Raw genomic sequence first — 20,540 nt, forward strand, 5'->3', positions numbered from 1 at the left:
CTAGTCATACACCTCACCCAGTAGGACTCATACCACTGCACACCGCACTAACCCAGTAAGACTACATAGCTGCATCAGTCACTTTATACTAGGGAACTATTTCTGCTGCCAGTATTGCTGCAATACATGTGCTGCTACATTACACAGTAGCTTACAGTGTACAGTCCATGTCCTGTGTATCTACTGTCCTGTGTATTTGCTGTTTTGTGTTTTTATTGTGTTGCACTCGTCTCACACAGAACAGTACGCAAGACTACATAAAGTGCAAATACACAACTGTGTTGCATCATGGTCCGGAAGGAATGTCACTTTGTTCCAGTGTATACAAGCTATATAGAGGAATGACAATAAAAACGCCGTGTGTTTCTCTGTGCAGGGACCGTGCACCTAGGACTTTCCCAGCCGTGGTCTCCGTAACGCCAGCGCCAACACACCTCGGGCCTTGGGTAAACCAGCGGCGAAAGGCGCGGGCTGGACCTTCTCCACCTCCAGTGTTCGAGATTCCAACCAGGAACCGCTTCGCCCCTCTCCGCCAGACCAGACCCAACACTGTGATCGTCGGGGACTCCATTGTGCGGAACGTCCGTGTAGCCTCATCTAAAGGTAAGGTGCGCACACACTGTTTTTCTGGTGCTTGTGTCCTTGATGTCGCTGCGCAGGTATCCGGGATCCTGAAGAAAGACGAGCGCATTGGAGCGGTTGTGCTGCACGCGGGGACGAACGACACCAGGCTGCGGCAGACGGAGGTGCTGAAGAGGGACTTCTCCAGCCTGATCGAGACGGTACGAGGCAGATCACCTACCGCGAAGATCATCGTCTCTGGACCTCTTCCCACATACAGACGTGGAGCAGAAAAGTTCAGTAGACTTCTAGCATTAAATGATTGGTTAGTCTCTTGGTGTAATGAGCAGAATCTGGTGTTTGTCAATAACTGGAATCTGTTCTGGGAGCGTCCTAGGTTGTTTCGTCCTGATGGCCTGCACCCCAGCAGCCTTGGAGCGGAACTGCTTTCAGACAACATTTCCAAGGCGCTACACTCCAAGTGACTGCCTATCGTAAGTACATCTTCCAATAATAACATTCAGTATAATCAATGTTCAACTAAAAATTCGGAAAAGGTAATACATACTATAGAGACTGTGTCTGTTCCCCGAGCTATTCAAATATATAGAAAATCTCGGAAAGTCGATCTTCGTAACCTAATTAACATAAAATTAAATCATATTGAATGCACAGCCAGCACTTTTGATCTGAGGCTAGGGCTATTAAACATTAGATCTCTTGCGTCTAAGGCTCTTATTGTTAACGACATCATTACTGATCAGGAATGTAATTTAATGTGTTTAACGGAAACTTGGATTAAACCAAATGAGTACATAGCCTTAAATGAAGCCAGTCCTCCTGGATACAGTTATGTACATCAGCCTCGTTCAGCTGGTAGAGGAGGAGGTGTTGGACTCATCCATAGTCAAAATCTAGTCGTCACACAAAAACCTAAGCATAAATTTAATTCTTTTGAAATTCTTTATACCAGTATAAGTTATGTAGCCACAAAAAATAAGTCAATTCCTCTAATTATTATTTACAGACCCCCAGGGCCATATACTGAATTTCTTAGTGAATTTGCAGACTTTGTCTCAAACCTGGTTGTGTCTGTAGATAAAGCATTAATCGTCGGAGACTTTAATATTCATTTTGATAACCTGGAAGACCCTCTAAGAATAGCGGTTGTGTCCATCTTAGATTCAGTAGGGATTAATCAGAATGTAATCGGGCCTACTCATAATGGTGGTCACACTCTTGACCTCATACTAACATACGGACTAAGTATAGAAAATATTATCATTTTTCCGCAGTCTGAAGTTGTCTCAGACCATTATCTTATCTCGTTCATAATACGTATTGATCATAATATTTCCACCTCGTCTCGCTACCGTGTAAAACGTACCTACACTTCAGCTACTGCACCAAGCTTCATAAATAACCTCGCAGAAACATCAATTAGATTTGGATCACCGTCAGATCACACAGAACTCGATCAGGCGACTGAAAGCTTGGAGTCAACACTCCGCTACACGCTAGATAGAGTGGCTCCACTCAAAAGGAAAATAATTAGAGAAAAAAAAATTAGCACCCTGGTATACCGATCAAACGCGAACCTTAAAACAGACAACTCGGCAATTAGAACGTAAATGGCGTCAAACCAAACTGGTGATATTTCAAATAGCATGGAAGGAGAGCCTACTGAAATATAGGAAATCTCTTGGCGATGCTAGAAAAATCTATTTCTCCACCTTAATAGGAGACAACAAAAACAATTCTAGATTCCTTTTCAACACAGTAGCAAAATTAACTAGGAATAAAACCCCTACAGAGAGAAACACTCAATCATTACATAGCAGTGAAGATTTCATGAAATTTTTCAATGATAAGGTTGAAAATATTAGACGTGAAATACAGGCCATTAAATTAAAACTGGACAGTACTGTAACAAACCCATTACATGACAGTGTAGCAATATCAGATCAATGTTTAGAGTGTTTTGCTCCGCTTAGAGAGACCGAACTAGCTACATTAATCTCTTCAGCAAATTCATCAACTTGCATACTAGATCCCGTACCTACATGTTTGTTTAAACAGATTGGTCCAGTAGTAATTGAGCCACTTCTAAATATAATCAATTCTTCCCTAAGCAGTGGCTATGTACCTAAATCACTTAAATTAGCAGTTATTAAACCCTTGATTAAAAAACCTGATCTTGACCCGTCTCAATTGTCCAGCTATAGACCAATATCAAATCTCCCCTTCATCTCTAAGATTTTAGAAAAGGTTGTAGCAAAGCAGTTATGCTCGTACTTAGATAGGAATAACATTCATGAAATGTATCAGTCAGGATTTAGACCTCATCATAGCACAGAGACAGCGTTAGTTAAAGTAGTAAATGACCTTCTACTGACTTACGATCAGGGTTGTGTCTCGCTGCTTGTGTTACTCGACCTTACTGCAGCTTTTGATACTATAGATCACACTATTCTCCTTGATAGATTAGAAAATGTTGTTGGTATTAAGGGAACAGTCCTCTCCTGGCTCAGGTCTTATCTGACCGATCGTTATCAGTTCGTAGATGTAAATGGTGAATTCTCCATGCGTACTGAGGTTACTTTTGGAGTTCCACAGGGTTCTGTTTTAGGCCCACTGCTCTTTACTTTATATATGCTACCCCTAGGTCAAATTATTCGTAAACATGGAATTAGCTTCCACTGTTATGCTGATGATACACAGTTGTATGTTTCAGCGAAGCCAGAGGACAGACATAAGCTTAGTAAAGTTGAGGATTGTGTAAAGGACATTAGACATTGGATGTTAATTAACTTCCTTCTGCTTAATTCTGATAAAACAGAAATACTTTTATTAGGCCCACGTGTAGAAAGTATCCTTTCTGATCACATGGTTACTCTGGATGGTCTTTCTGTTTCATCATGTGCAGCAGTTAAAGACCTTGGAGTGATTATTGACTCCAGCCTATCATTTGATGCTCATGTAGATAATATTACTAGGATAGCCTTCTTTCATCTCAGAAATATTTCTAAAATAAGAAACATATTGTCACTACATGATGCGGAAATACTAGTTCATGCATTCGTCACCTCTAGATTAGATTACTGTAATGCCATACTGTCTGGATGTTCCAGTAGGAATATAAATAAGCTCCAATTAGTCCAGAATGCAGCTGCTAGAGTCCTAACTAGAACTAGAAGATACGACCATATCACACCGATATTATCCACACTGCATTGGCTCCCAGTAAAATCTCGCATTAATTATAAAATACTCTTATTAACCTATAAAGCACTAAACGGTCTCGCGCCACAATATCTAAGCGACCTTTTGGTTTTATATGATCCGCCACGCCTACTTAGATCAAAAGATGCAGGCTATCTGACGGTACCTCGAATAGTGAAGGCTACAGCAGGGGGAAGAGCTTTCTCTTATAGGGCCCCACAGTTATGGAACAGTCTTCCTATTAGTGTTCGGGACTCAGACACAGTCTCAGTGTTTAAGTCTAAGCTTAAAACGTATTTGTTTACTCAAGCCTACCCTGACTAGATTCTGTTCTACTTTCTCCCTCTCTCCTTTCGCCGAGCCCCACACGAATTTATGGAGATACTAGAGATCCAGATCCTTTCTGCCTCTGGATGGAGCTCAAATCTTCTTTAATTCCAGACTGCTGGGACTACGGCTGCTCTTAACACCATACAGACTTCATATAAATCCATAATGAACTTTTTCACAATATCTGTTGTTACCCAGATGAGGATGGGTTCCCTTCTGAGTCGGGTTCCTCTCAAGGTTTCTTCCTCTTAAAACATCTTAGGGAGTTTTTCCTTGCCACCGTCGCCACTCAGTGGCTTGCTCAGTTGGGATAAATTCACACCTTTAATATCTGTATACCGTGTTGATATTTCTGTAAAGCTGCTTTGAGACAATGTCTATTGTAAAAAGCGCTATACAAATAAAATTGAATTGAATTGAATTGAAACCCACTTGACTTAACTAATGGCACCTCAAAAGGTTAAATGTGTATTCGAATACCTGGCACATCCCTAATTAGAAAAACTATTAACTACTAAACTCGAAGTGTAATACATTCTGCACTAGGAAAGAATAAGGATTCTTGTTAAATGAACTTCACTTAGTGTTGTGGTTTTAGCACATGGAGCCATTGCTTATTATAAAACTGAACAGCTATGAGAGTAAAAGCACTGCAAACCCACATAAAAATTAAAGCATATTTCTAATTCTGAAAAAAAAATGACATACTGCTGTACCTGCAGTGAAGATTTTCCCTGCACCCAAGACCACACGGCACTCTGAGTCTTCAGCAATCTGATTAAAGCATTCGATCATTTCACTGTAGGGGAAAAAAGCACTAATGATGTTATTATGCAAAGTTGTCTATAACGGAGTATAAAGCCAACGCCTTATATAACAAAACAAAGACGTCCAATGCAACAAAGCAGAATTATACAAGGGGGAAATGAATCTTTTTTTTTTTAACCTAAATGTCTTCCAAAAACATTTTTTTTTTTCATATTTTCATTTTTTCCCCCCAGATAGCCTTTAAGAACGCTTTTGACAAGAGAAGAACGTATTGAAATCATTCTCATGCCTGGATCAGGAAGCTGTGGCAAGGTTGCGATGGACTAACAGGAAACATGGCAAACACAGCAAACATACAAACACAGTTTCCAAACTTATTAACAAATTCAAAAAAACTGCAAGTGTTGCAGACCAACCGAGAAGTGCACGTCCACTGACGAAGGCACAACCGACCTGGTACTGGCAAACAGTCCCTTATGTATGGAGACTTTTGGAAAACCCAGTAGTTATGTTCTTTATTTGATGGAAAAACATACCTCCAGTAGGCCTAGTTCATGGCGTTGTGTTTCTCTGGTCGGTGCAGCTCTACAGGAGTGATGTGATTGGCTGGGTGGGTGACTGACAGGGTGGTGAAGGGTGGAGTGGGGCCTCCTGAAGTCGACATGGCTCGAACAGCGTTCAGAGTAGGAAACCACAGGCTCCTGTCTGATAAACACCAGTCAACAGGTTAATATGATGACTGTTTACGGAGATGAATAAAGGACACAAGACTATGGCCCCATACACAGTGATGGACAATTTACAGACAGAAAAGTGACTGAAACCTTTGTTTGGTGCTACAATGCATAAATCATCTTAGTCCTAGTGGGTTTATGTTAGGAGACATTAATGGAGCATTTCTGAAAGGAATCTCCAGTGTCAACACTGTAAAAGTCAGGGGTAAAGCTACAAGTTTTCAGATACAGCCAATACATCAGCACAGAGGACATTTCTGTGGCCCTCTCGGTAACATGACAAGCAGCATTTTTGCTTTGTTTTATATATAAAAAAAGTTTTGTTTTTTTTAAATAAAATAAATAAATAAAAATAAATAAACACACCACACAATAGGTGAGGGAAGAACAGCTGTTACAACATGCTAACACAAGTGAGAGCGGGAATGTGTTTTCATTCTACAGCATTAAATGCAACTATACACCGATCAGCTACAACAGTAAAACCACTGACAGGTGAAGTGAAGAACACTGATTATCTCATTACAACAGCACCAGTGAAGGGGTGGGGTATATCAGGCACCAAGCAAACGGTTGGGGAAAAATGGGCAAGTGTAAGGATCTAAGCAACCTCGATAAGGGCCAAACTGTGACGTCTAGATAACTGGGTCTGAGCATTGCCAAAACGGCAGGTCTTGTACCTACCAAAAGTGGCCCATGGAAGGACAACTGGTGAACTGGTGACAGGGTCAAGGGCACCCAAGGCTCACTGATGCGAGTGGGGAGCAAAAGCTAGCAGAGGCAGTGTGATGTTCTGGGCAATGTTCTGCTGGGAAACCTCGGGTCCTGGCTTTTGTGTGGATGTTAATATACTTTTACAAGTACCACTTACCAAACACTGTTGCAGACCACGTACACCTCTTCATGGTAACAAAATTCCCTAATGGTAGTGGTCTCCTTCAGCCGAATAATGTTCGCTGACACACTGCAAAAAATGGTTCAGGAATGGTTTGAGGAACATGACAGAGTTCAAGGAGTTGACTGCCACCAAATTCTTTGAGCAATTGAGCATCTGTGGGATGTTCTGGACAAACAAGTCTGATCCACGGAGGCCCACCTTGCATCTTACGGGACATATATGGCCATCTTTGCCTGCCCTATGATAAAATTTATCAACTGACACTTAAACCTTTTTTTTTTGAGAGTATTTAAAACCAAAAATAAAAGTTTCGATTGTAAAACTCTCATTAAAATGGCCAAGCAGTCTCTGTAAAACAGTAAAAAGAGGCTTCAATCTCACACAGTGCATAAACATGTGAAACACAGATTCTCTCACGGCACAGAAAGGACATTCGTAACTCACATCAGGGTTTAAAACACAGATAAAAGAATTAACAGCCACTGCACCGTGTAAAATCCTCCACTGTAAATACCCACACTTTTTTGTTAATGGTGACTTGTACAAAGCCCTCCATTGTGGCTTTACATGTTCCTTTATCTGTAGAACAGAACGCCAAGGTGTGTCGACTCTTTTGTCCAGAAACTTTTTATTTAGGGATAGTACACACATTTTATACAGTTCTTTCCCAGATGGTAACTTGGGACCCACAAAACTTAGTTTTTCAGATTTAAAAAACACACCTGAGCACTCACGTACATTTGCCAAGACACTAAAATCCGGAAAAGGATCTTGGTCATTGGGACTACTTAGCCCTCCGGAATATTCCTCCAGCATGTTCAGGACCTCTTCAGTCAACAGGGACCTCCATTCCACAAGGAACTGCGTGACTACACGGACTGACCTCATCTTTATGTGTCCAGCAACTGCCACCGCGTTCCCAAACTCCGGTCCTGCTAAGGTCAGTAGGTCACCTAGAGTGACGACTCCAGCCCTGCGGAACCCCTCCGTAAGTGCAGGAAACGGCTTTCTCTGAGATACATCTAAAATGGAATCATTTATGATTGGCTCCTCCAGCGGCCAGTAGAGAGAACTTGAGCATTGTACTCTATGCACTGTTAAAAGTCCCCACACTTTAAAAACATTACAGTAAAAAACAGGAAGTTTCCTGATGTCCATCTTTTTCGGGTCCATCCAGAAAAGAGGTTTATTTAAATCCAGTCCTTCAAGTGTCCGTAAAATGGCACATGCTACAGCCTTCCAGTTTGCATTTACTGGTCCATGTAGCAGCCTTTGCACAAAACGTAACCGAAAGGCTGCAGTACTGCTCTGCAGGTGTACTAGTCCATGTCCCCCTTCATCCTTGGGGAGAAACAGAACACTCTGTGGAACCCAGTGTAGATTATTTCAAGAAGACATTATCATGGGCCTGTTCACTGTAGATTTCACACTTGCACAGTTCCTTGTAGAAACCGACTGCTCTCTTTCGAATTTCTCTATGGTCCACTAAAAGTGTCCCATCATCAGAAAACAGGCCATGTATCATCTTATTCTGACCATTCTTTTTTTCCACATTAAAAAAGAATTTCGACGGTGCATCCATACACTCTACAGTCTGAAATCGCGACCTGACCAGAGCTCCTTGTGCAGTAACGTCTAGCAATTTGGTCAATAAAATTTTTTGTTCTTAAATTTTCTATGCATACCTGCCGTCCTGTGCTTTTCATTAACTCTTGAAGCGCCATTATTTCGTTCTCCAAGGATTTCATGCGTAGAGTTGTGTCTCTCGTGACACTGGAGGTATACTGTTGACACGGCTGTTTAATTTGTGTTTTGGCAAAATCCCACCACTGTTGCACAGATTCAAAAGAAACCTTTGTGGCCCTAAAATCACTCCAAAAATATTTAAACACATCCCTAAAATGACCGTCTTGCAATAGACTGGTGTTAAAATGCCAATACGCACTCTTATGCTTGAGTTTACTTAAATACACAGTAGACAGAACCATACAATGGTCCGTAAATCCTACCGGTATAATTACACAACTTCTAAAAGCACTTAACTGCTGTTTAAAACCATAAAATTTATCCAATCTGGCCATAGAGAGCATATTATTATAGGAGTGTACCCAGGTATATTGTTTCTGCATGTGGTGGAAATTTCTCCAAATGTCCACAAGGTCACAGGACTTCATTAACTCGACTAGCCTTCTACATGATGGCATATGGGGCTCTACATGATTCCTGTCTATACCCAGCTCCGTACAAATAAAATCCCCCCTAGAATCAAAAAATCATCAGAGTCACAATTCTTCAGGACATCATCTAAGCTTCGTAAAAATAACATTCTTTCAATGGCGGTGGTCGGGGCATAAACACACACAAAAACGGCCCACCTATTCTCATACTGAGCTCTAACCTTTAACAGTCGACCCTTTATGATTTCATCAACTTGATAATAACAGGGGATAAAATTATAGGAAAATAAAATAACTACTCTGCCACTGGTAGATGTCCTATGACTTAAAACGGATGACCCTTTAAACTCCCTGGCCCAGTCCGCAGCATTATTAGTGTCTGTGTGGGTTTCCTGAGCAAAGATTACATCAATTTTCTTTTGCTTCACCGTTTCAAACAACAAAAATCTTTTATTTCTTTCCCTTGCTCCATTTAAATTCAACGAAGCGATTCGAAACTCACTCATAAATATGAGGAAAAATAATAGATTTACATACATGATGTCTAGGATTGACTATCACTACCGTTATTGTCTAACATTACATTGACTTTTGTAAGGATTTTCTTTAGACGGTATCCCTCCTGATCAGTGAAACCCCCTTCTCCCATAAACCCCCTTGTTTTTTTAATGAACTGTTCCACATCCGGGAAAACTCGTCTATCCTCACATTCCTAGCATGTTTAGTCTTTCTCAGAAAAGCCCTGATGTCGTCCACGCTATATTCATGGCTCGAAAAGCCACTTAGATTTACACTAGTATTAGTTGTTAATCACAAATTTACACTACATGTAATACTACAGTTAGACGCTTCGCTCTCGCTCTCTACCTCCACAGAATTCACTCCACTCCTCTGCGACATCTTTCCTCTTAGCCTGTGCATGAGGACGATTTCTCCGTCTCTTTCTCTGGGGCACCTTGAACACATTCTCTTCCGTGTCCATATGAGAGCTATCATCCGCAACTTCATCAGCAAGGGACAGATCACACTATCTAGTGACGCCGTACTATCCTGTGTATCCTTATCACCTAAATCCGGCTCAGTCTCAGCCTTCTCTTCTTCACCTGGTTTAGCACCGACACCCTGGTGAGAGGGAACAGCTTCAGGTGTCTCCACCTGAGAAGGTGCTGCTGTTCCCTCTCCTGGTGTGTGGGCCCCATCCACCCCAACACCCTCTCCAGCAGTAACCTCGTTACCAGCGGCTACGTTAGCATTATCATTATTTACGGGATTTACCCGTTTTTCTGGACAGGCCTGCAGCAGATGACCAGATAAACTACACCCAAAACACTTCATTGTAGTAGTAGTAGCGTAAATAACATAATTAAAATCCTCCACCTTTACATTGAGTGTCAGATCCAGATCATTATTGTCCTTCAGAACCATGTACACACACCGTCTGAAAGACACGATATGTTTAACACGAGGGGATTTACTTGTAGTCGCGATCTTCTTGATCTGAGAGACCGGTTTTCCATAGCGGGATAGAGTTTGTGACAGAACCTCGTCCTTAATAAAAGGAGGAACATTCGACAGGATGACTTTTTTACACGGTGTTGATAAAGGAAGCACTAAGTGGAACACATCATCAATCACAACTCCACTGTCCACCATTTCGTTTGCCAACTCCACCGTTTTCAGAAACAGCACAACGGCACTATTCATCAGGGCCGCAGACAGAATGTTGTCGTGTCCAACACTCTCCCCCACGGCCAGACTAACCTCCTCAACGCTGGCGGTAGTGGCTACTTTAATAGCATGCCGCCGCGCGAGGGAATCATACTTCCACGTACCTGAGGCAGCCAGGCTCCCGACCACGGAAACAGCTGCCCAGGCCAGCGAGAAAAATCACACACACACACACACACACACACACCTGCGCGCGCACACAAACACACACACACCTGCGCGCGCACACACACACGCACACACACACACACACACAACAAACAATAGTAGATTTAAACTCCCTCAGAAAACAAAGACCTAAAAGGAAATCGTATTTCTGAAGAAAAGACAGATAGAAAAATGAACAAGCGAACTTTGGAGCAGCGGCCTCGGCCACTGAGAGAGAGAGAGAGAGAGAGAGAGAGAGAGTTTCTGTGTGAGAGAATGTCTGTGTGTTAGAGAGAGAGTGTCTGTGTGTGTGAGAGAGAGAGTGTCTGTGTGAGAGACAGAGTGTCTGTGTGAGAGACATAGTGTGTCTGTGAGAGAGAGAGAGTGTATGTCTGTGTGTGAGAGAGAGAGATAGTGTGTCTGTGTGAGAGAGTGTCTGTGTGAGAGAGCAAGAAATTGTCTGTGTGAGAGAGTGAGAGAGTGTCTGTGTGTGTGAGAGAGAGAGTGTGTCTGTGTGTGAGAGAGAGAGTGTGTCTGTGTGTGTGAGAGAGAGAGAGAGTGTGTCTGTGTGAGAGTGAGTGTGTCTGTGTGTCTGTGTGTGAGAGAGTGAGTGTGTCTGTGTGTGTGTGAGAGAGAGTGAGTGTGTCTGTGCGTGTGTGTGAGAGAGAGAGTGAGTGTGTCCGTGTGTGTGAGAGAGAGTGCCTGTGTGAGTGAGAGAGAGAATGTGTCTTTGTGTGAGAGAGAGAGTGTGTCTGTGTGTGAGAGACAGTCTGTCTGTGTGAGAGACAGTGTGTCTGTGTGAGAGAGAGAGTGTGTCTGTGAGAGAGAGAATGTGTCTTTGTGAGAGAGAGAGTGTGTCTGTGTGTGAGAGGGGGTGTGTCTGTGTGAGAGACAGTGTGTCTGTGTGTGAGAGAGAGTGTCTGTGCGAGTGAGAGAGAGAGAGAATGTGTCTGTGAGAGAGAGAGAGTGTCTGTGCGAGAGAGAGAGAGAGAGAGTGTCTGTGTGAGAGTGTGTCTGTGTGTGAGAGAGAGTGTCTGTGCGAGTGAGAGAGAGAGAGAATGTGTCTGTGAGAGAGAGAGAGTGTCTGTGTGAGAGTGTGTCTGTGTGTGTGTGAGAGAGAGTGTCTGTGTGAGAGTGTGTCTGTCTGTGTGAGAGAGTGTCTGTGCGAGAGAGAGTCTGTTTGTGTGAGAGACAGAGTGTGTCTGTGAGACAGAGAGTATATAACGCATATAACGCATGATGATATGGCATATAACGCATGATCTGGACAAACTGTGTGTGTGATCGGTTTGGTCTATGTCGCCCCCTTTAGTCTGGAACTGGTATTTATTGGGGGAGGGGATTGGCCAACCACTTCACACACTCTGCAAGTCTAATTTATGCAAATTATGGTACCACCCACTTAGTAAAGGACTGTGGCTAATCTGCATATGCACATTAGCTCTATTACCTGTTAGCGGATTAAAAAGTGACTGGTAAGTTAAAAGCCTAATTAGACTGTTAGAAGGTTAGATTGGTAGCATAAGCTACACATTAATAAGTCAGAACAGATAGTTATCATGTTTTCCAAATAATTATAAGTCTTAATAATAATTAAAGTTTCAGTTTTTAAATTTTTCGCACAGTGAAATGACACTTTTTAAAAATCTCTAAGCAGTAAAACGAAATCCTTAAGTTGGGTTATGGCGGAGTGTAGTTTTTTTGACTGCACTAATAGTTCGTAAACACCACACAGGAAGTAGGAAAAGAACTACATTTCCCATCTGCCCTGGCTGTCACAGGCTAATAGCACCAGCTGCTTTCCATTGCCCTAATGAATGATTCTACTGCTGCAACGAGACCAAATACAACGAAAGGTAAGTTATTACTATAATTTTTTTTTGCAGTTTATAAGTTTGTAATTTTATTTCCGTGCTTTAAGACATCATTTATAATTGAATCGCAATATTAAAGTAATTGTTATGCTAGCGGACTTTACTAGCCAGAGTTAGCACACACTTTAACCAATCCAGCACATTAGTAAGTACAATAAGTTAATAAAATGAAGTTAATATATTAAATAGACTTTGGTGGTTGTCATGTCATGTGAATATTTAGTGTTATACCGACTTCTGTAACTAGCTTCACCATGTAACGGATAGTTCGGTTATAAATAGCAGAGTCAGGCTTCCTAAATAGTTATCGATCTGAGCGCTGGATTGAGTTTAAAGCCTCTGAAATCGAGGACAGGGTGGACAGTAGTGTGGACCGAGCCGAGCTCATTAGTTCCAGTTATTAGTTTGTTATGAATCTGTAAAGCGCTGGGCGGTGGTGTGATGTGCTTCGATGTTGTAACTACAGCGCGCTCCTTTTATTCTGCGTCTCTAAACACTGCAGCTGAGCTGTGATCTGTGTGTAGAACAGGTTCTCACTCAGCACAGTTATTAGCAAGCACGGATATGGTTATTTTCTTACTCAGAACATCACTAGGGACTGAAAATCTCAATATATTAACATTTTCTTTAGAGGTAAAATGGCACGAAGGTGGAAGAAGAATAATTATAACTAGACCAGTACATTTCCTGAAGAAAATGTGAGCGGTGCTTGCCATGGTGAAATCGGGACAGGGCGCCAATACATTCAAGAGCCGCCCACATAGGGTGCCAATACTTTCGAGAGCTGGACAGATATGGCACCAGCACTGTTAGAGCCGGATGTGTAGTGCGCCAATACTTTTTAGAGCCGACCGTCAAGGGCGCCAGTACTTTTGAGAGCTGGCTGTGCAGGGTGCCAATACTTTTGAGAGCCGGCCAGATCGTGTGCCAATATTTCTGAGAGCCGAACAGATCGTGTGCCAATACATTTTAGAGCCGAACGTGTACGGAGGAAAAATTTTTACAGCTTTCTCCTTAGAGGGCCAATACTTTGGAAACTCAATGCCAGTCTATGGGAAATTTTCAGAATTCGAGCTTCCGTAGCGGGAAAAAAAAAAAGCTTACAAAAGTCATAGCACACTTCAATAAGCCGATCGATTCGACACCTCACCCGTCGATCTCCGACAAACGGTGCCGAAAAAAAAGTGGAAGAAGAATAATAATTATTATAATAACTAGACCGGTACATTTCCTGAAGAAAATGTGAGTTTCGAGAGTCGGACAAATAGGTTGGTAGAGGGGTTTAGCATGATGCTCGCATGTTTTCGCATCATGCTAGCATGTTTTAGCATGTTTTAGCATCATGCTAGCATGTTTTCGCATCATGCTAGCATGTTTTAGCATGTTTTAGCATCATGCTAGCATGTTTTAGCATCATGCTAGCATGTTTTCGCATCATGCTAGCATGTTTTCGCATCATGCTAGCATGTTTTAGCATGTTTTATCATCGTGCTAGCATGTTTTAGCACTGTACTGGCCGTGTAGGGTGCCAATACTTTTAAAGCTGGACAAATAGGGCGCAAATATTTTCGAATGCCGGACTCTAGGGCACCAATATAATCGAGAGGCGAAAGCATAAGGTGGCAATAATTTCGAGTGCCGGACGCTAAGGGCGCCAATACTTTCGCGAGCCAGACAGATGGGGCGCCAGCATTGTTAGAGCCGGCTGTGTAGTGCGCCAATACTTTTTAGAGCCGACCGTCAAGGGTGCCAGTACTTTTGAGAGCTGGCCATGCAGGGTGCCAATACTTTTGAGCGCCGGCCGGATAGGGTGCCAATACTTCTGAGAGCCGAACAGATCGTGTGCCAATACATTTTAGAGCCGAACGTGTACGGAGGCAAAACTTTTAGAGCTTTCTCCTTAGAGGGCCAATACTTTCGAAACTCAATGCAAGTCCATGGGAAATTTTCAGAATTTGAGCTTCCGTAGTGGGAATTCCGGCATTCCGATCGCTTACAAAAGTCATAGCACACATCTCCTCAATAAGCCGATCGATTCGACACCTCACCCATCGATCTCCGACAAACGGTGCGGGACTAGTTACGCACCAGAAAAAACGTGGAAGAAGAATAATAATAACGAGACCGGTACATTTCCTGAAGAAAATGTGAGTGGTGCTTGTGTTGGCGAAACAGGGACGGGTGCCAATACTTTCGAGAGCCGACAGCGTAGGGTGCCAATACTTTCCAGAGCCGGACAGATATGGCACCAGCGTTGTTAGAGCCAGCCGTGTAGTGCGCCAATACATTTTAGAGCCGACTGTCAAGGGCGCCAGTACTTTTGAGAGCTGGCCGTGTGGGGTCCCAATACTTTTGAGCGCCGGCCAGAGAGGAGTAATAATTATAATAATAATAATAATATTATTATTATTATTATTATTATTATTATTATTATTAAGTATGCAAGGGAACAATAGTAGTGCTTTACAAGCACCACTAATTAAGTGATCCATAGAATTAACCTGCATAAAAAATGACGGTCTGCACAGTTTTTCTTCAAAGTGTACTTTCATTGTACTTGAAAATTGCAGTTGTAAAGTATTTGTCCACTTAAACATTTACATCTGACCGTTAACAATAAAAATTCTGTGCGGAGCTATCATATTTGTAGAATTTGATGTTGAATATTCGGTCACTGAATACTTCTCTCTTTCTCTCGTTGTGTATTGAGTATTGATGCTGCAAAAGAAGACGGATCTTTTGGTAGGCTGGTTAATGATGACCACAAGCACCCAAATGGCAGAATGCAGAAGACTGAAGTGGATGGAAGCCCACATCTTGGTCTGTTTGCTTTAACAGACTTTAAAGAAGGTGATGAATTACCTGCAATTACGGAGGAGGAGACTGGCCTTGGTGTAGCAAGGTATGCAGGGTATCTCCCTCTCTGTTTTCACAATTTAAAAATTATTAAAAGATAAACATTGTCTTATCCGGCAGTGTTGCAATTCATTTTTGTTGCACAACAAATTTTGTGCTTGTGCATCAACAATAAAATTAGACATTATTGTTCATCTGATCTGCTTCAGGTATTTTACTGCCACGTTTAAGCATGAACTACAAAACGTGTGTGTGTCTGAATGCACCGTAATTATCCCAAAGTCTTCCAAAGTATCCCATATCTAACCCTGAAATCACAAACTTAATTCCTATAGTAAAATAATTAGTTTTTGTCGTATTGAAAAGCATGTTTGCTTTCTGTTACATAATCTTGTCTGTTAATAGTTACTATACGGAGTCCCCACAAAGCATGTTTTATTCAGGTGTGTGAGGGAGTCTTGTGATAGCTGAATAGATATGTGAATTTAGAACAGTGTCCCCATAGGTCACTTAAACCTGTTTAAATATGCAGATTATGGAGGAGGACACTGCTGAGAGCAATGGCCAGGAGAAACAGCAGCCATCACAGTCTACACCTTTTCTGGATGATAAATATTAGAATTGTGTAGTTTGCTGGCACTTTTAATCCTGCCTTTCAATCACACCTCTCCATAATTTCCAACATAAGCATCCCCTGGGACTCAGTAGGTTCCCTACTGCATCTTCTCCAAGAAAACTGAGTACTCCTAGTTACTATTTGGTACATATGCACAAACTGCAGTCAGAGTTTTCATTCGTGAGACGTGAAATCTAAGTTCCAGTCTGTAAGTTGCCAGACAATAATTTCTGTTGGGTGTAAAGGTGTGTGTTTGCTATGTAACTAATGTTTATTCTTACATTTAGGTAAAACATCTACTCTGAAAAAGAGGAAGGCTCGGGAAGGAAATGAGGTCCATGCAGTGGAGAGACATATGAAGACCTTCATCATGTCATGTCGTGTCCCAGGGAAGTTGGTCTGTGAAAACTGCATTAGATCTGAGTCTTTATATCTTAAAGATAGAGACTGGCAAAGTGTCAAATTCTATGTCTATAACTGCACTGTAGCTTACAAGAGAGATATAAACAAAGATTAATTACCACTTTGATAGTAACACTGTACATCTATATTACAGATACTGTACATCATAACATCTGTAGTAATGCTTTAATAATAAGTTACATTACACCTCTAGCCTTTTACTTTGTAATGAACCGCTCAGCATTTACTTCATCATAAACTAATCAGGAACAAATCAGGCATTTAAAATATCCATTAGAATCTTTACCTACACAGTTATATTGAATTAGATCAAATTGGTTTGGGCCGCCTTCTTCCAGTGGGTCCTTATGCAGGTGACTGACAAGTTCATGAGTAAGCCTATTGGGCAATAAAAGCTTCAGTGTGCTACCCATTTACATGTTTAGACTGCCTGGAATCAAAATTAGCTACCTCAACATATATTATTAAGTTGTTACTGTCACTTTTTAACTTTTTAGCTTAGTCAGTTAAGTGGATATAGAATAAAGAAAAAAATTGTGTTTATGACATTTGGTTGTGTGTCTGTGTTTGGCTAGTATCTTTATTTTTCTCAATATGTTTAACTTTGAGCTGGCTATATGTAGTAAGCAGAAGTGTTATGTCAAACTTAAATGAGTCCAAGTTCATTCATGGCACATGTGAGCTTAGTGGTTCTGCACTTTAATGGGCAAATATTTGTTGTCTTTTACAGTAAAGAAGCTCAAGACTCAAGTTGTCTTTATAATGTTGAATAGACAGGGTTTTTTCATCTGACTGACAATTTTTCACTTGATTAGAGATCCAGACCAATAAACAAATCCTTCATGCAGCTAAAATATCAAAAGGATGAGTTTCTTTGTCATTTTGACTTGCCAAAATGACTGGGGATAGTGTTAATTTGTGATGCATGCCTGTGATAAATAAGTGAGGTTCAGTACAGCTAGCACCTCTACTTTCTATTCCACAAAAAAAAAGTATACTTTGGAGCAGGAAATGAAAAGCTTCTTAGAATTATAGCCTCAAAACTAATAATAGCACTGGTACCACCTTCCTTAACAGGTTCCTAGGTTTCTCAAAGGGTTCCTCTGTTGGAAATAGAAAGCTCCAAAGAAATGTAGTCTATTATCTGTTACGTGCAGATATTGAAATATCTGTAAGAGAGCCTTTTTGAAACCAAACTTTCACTGATTGCATATTTCACAAATAAGGCTAAGAGTCCTTCGTATAAACAATTAAGAACAACTGTTCAATTTAATTTCATGAGAAGCTTAAACCTTCAAATAGAGAAAATACACATCATATCTGCTTTACAGACAGCCCTCTAAATTAGACATACTTAGTTTGTAATTTTGTATAAATAATTATAGAGTTAAATTGACAACGTTTTAAAATGTTTTTTTAAAACCATGTCCCATTGTTGTTATATAAACTACCTGATCTGTGTGTATGCAGATTAACTATCTAGTGATGTCCCCTCTACAACATGAAATACTATTGTTCTCTTGCATACTCCTTCTTCTTCTTCTTCTTCTTCTTCTTCCTCTTCTTATTATTATTATTCCACTTTTTTTCGGCGCGTAACTAGTCCCGCACCGTTTGTCGGAGATCGACAGGTGAGGTGTTGAATTGATCGGCTTATTGAGGAGATGTGTGCTATGACTTTTATAAGCGATCGGAATGCCGGAATTCCCGCTACGGAAGCTCAAATTCTGAAAATTTCCCATAGACTTGCATTGAGTTTCGAAAGTATTGGCCCTCTAAGGAGAAAGCTCTAAATTTTTCCTCCGTACACGTTCGGCTCTAAAATGTATTGGCACACGATCTGTTCGGCTCTCAAAAGTATTGGGACCCCGCACGGCCAGCTCTCAAAAGTACTGGCGCCCTTGACGGTCGGCTCTAAAAAGTATTGGCGCACTACACGGCAGGCTCTAACAATGCTGGCGCCATATCTGTCCGGCTCTCGAAAGTATTGGCGCCCTACGCTGTCGGCTCTCGAAAATATTGGCGCCCTATTTGTCCAGCTTTAAAAGTATTAGCACCCTAAACGGCCAGTATAGTGCTAACACATGCTAGCAACATGCCAGCATGATGCTAAAACGTGCCAGCATGATGCTAAAACGTGCCAGCATGATGCTAAAACGTGCCAGCATGATGCTAAAACGTGCCAGCATGATGCTAAAACATGTTAAAACATGCTAGCATGATGTTAAAACATGCTAAAACATGTTAGCATGATGCTAAAACCCTCTAACAACCTATCCATCTGGCTCTCAAAAGTATTGGCGCCCGATCCAAATTTTTCCAGTGCAAGCACCACTCACATTTTCTTCAGGAAATGTACCGGTCTAGTTACTATTATAATAATTATCATTCTTCTTCCACTTTTTTTCAGCTTGTAACTTCTCTCACGTTTGTCGGAGATCGATGGGTGAGGTGTCGAATCGATCGGCTTATTGAGGAGATGTGTGCTATGACTTTTATAAGCGATCAGAATGCCGGAATTCCCGCTACGGAAGCTCAAAGTCAGAAAATTCCCCACAGACTTGCATTGAGTTTCGAAAAAGTATTGGCCCTCTAAGGAGAAAGCTCTAAAAGAATTGCCTCCATACACACTTGGCTCTAAAATGTATTGGCACATGATCTGTTCAGCTCTCAGAAGTATTGGCACCCTATCTGGCCGCCTCTCAAAAGTATTGGCACCCCACACGGTCTACTCTCAAAAGTACTGGCACCCTTGATGGTCAGCTCTAAAAGGTATTGGCTGATGATACACAGCTGTATGTTTCAGCGAAGCCAGAGGACAGACAGAAGCTTAGTAAAGTTGAGGATTGTGTAAAGGACATTAGACATTGGATGTTAACTAACTTCCTTCTACTTAATTCTGATAAGACAGAAATACTTTTATTAGGCCCACGTGTAGCTAGAAGTATTCTTTCTGATCACATGGTTACTCTGGATGGTCTTTCTGTTTCATCATGTACAGCAGTTAAAGACCTTGGAGTGATTATTGACTCCAGCCTATCATTTGATGCTCATGTAGATAATATTACTAGGATAGCCTTCTTTCATCTCAGAAATATTTCTAAAATAAGAAACATATTGTCACTACATGATGCGGAAATACTAGTTCATGCATTCGTCACCTCTAGATTAGATTACTGTAATGCCTTACTGTCTGGATGTTCCAGTAGGAATATAAATAAGCTCCAGTTAGTCCAGAATGCAGGTGCTAGAGTCCTAACTAGAACTAGAAGATACGACCATATCACACCGATATTATCAATACTGCATTGGCTCCCAATAAAATCTCACATTGATTATAAAATACTTTTATTAACCTATAAAGCACATGGTCTCGCACCACAATATCTAAGCGAACTTTTGGTTTTATATGATCCGCCACGCCTACTTAGATCAAAAGATGCAGGCTATCTGACGGTACCTCGAATAGTGAAGGTTACAGCAGGGGGGAGAGCTTTCTCTTATAGAGCCCCACAGTTATGGAACAGTCTTCCTATTAGTGTTCGGGACTCAGACACAGTCTCAGTGTTTAAGTCTAGGCTTAAAACGTATTTGTTTACTCAAGCCTACCCTGACTAGATTCTGTTCTACTACTTCGCAGTCATAATTATCTTTTTTCTCCCTCTCTCCTTTCGCCGAGCCCCACACGAATTTATGGAGATACTAGAGATCCAGATCCTTTCTGCCTCTGGATGGAGCTCAAATCCTCTTTAATTCCAGACTGCTGGGACTACGGCTGCTCTTAACACCATACAGACTTCATATACATCCATAATGAACTTTTTCACACTATCTGTTGTTACCCAGATGAGGATGGGTTCATTTCTGAGTCGGGTTCCTCTCAAGGTTTCTTCCTCTTAAAACATCTTAGGGAGTTTTTCCTCGCCACCGTCGCCACTCAGTGGCTTGCTCAGTTGGGATAAATTCACACCTTTAATATCTGTATACCGTGTTGATATTTCTGTAAAGCTGCTTTGAGACAATGTCTATTGTAAAAAGCGCTATACAAATAAAATTGAAGTGAATAATGGCGCACTACACGGCCGGCTCTAACAGTGCTGGTGCCATATCTGTCCGGCTCTCGAAAGTATTTTCGCCCCATTCCTGTTTTGCCATGGCGAGCACCATCCACATTTTCTTCAGGAAATGTACCGATCTAGTTATTAT

At 41.5% G+C, this 20,540-nt stretch overlaps 1 long non-coding RNA gene across 1 annotated transcript; it reads left to right on the forward strand.

The window, feature by feature from the left end:
- The first annotated feature begins 12,264 nt into the window (after positions 1-12,264).
- LOC128634241 (uncharacterized) lies at positions 12,265-17,364 on the forward strand. Its single transcript, XR_008397568.1, has 3 exons — positions 12,265-12,421; positions 15,150-15,341; positions 16,199-17,364. It is a non-coding gene; the product is annotated as an uncharacterized LOC128634241 (long non-coding RNA).
- The last annotated feature ends 3,176 nt before the right edge of the window (positions 17,365-20,540 follow it).

The sequence above is a fragment of the Ictalurus punctatus genome, chromosome 12 (assembly GCF_001660625.3).
Source record: "Ictalurus punctatus breed USDA103 chromosome 12, Coco_2.0, whole genome shotgun sequence".
NCBI classification, from domain to species: domain Eukaryota; kingdom Metazoa; phylum Chordata; class Actinopteri; order Siluriformes; family Ictaluridae; genus Ictalurus; species Ictalurus punctatus.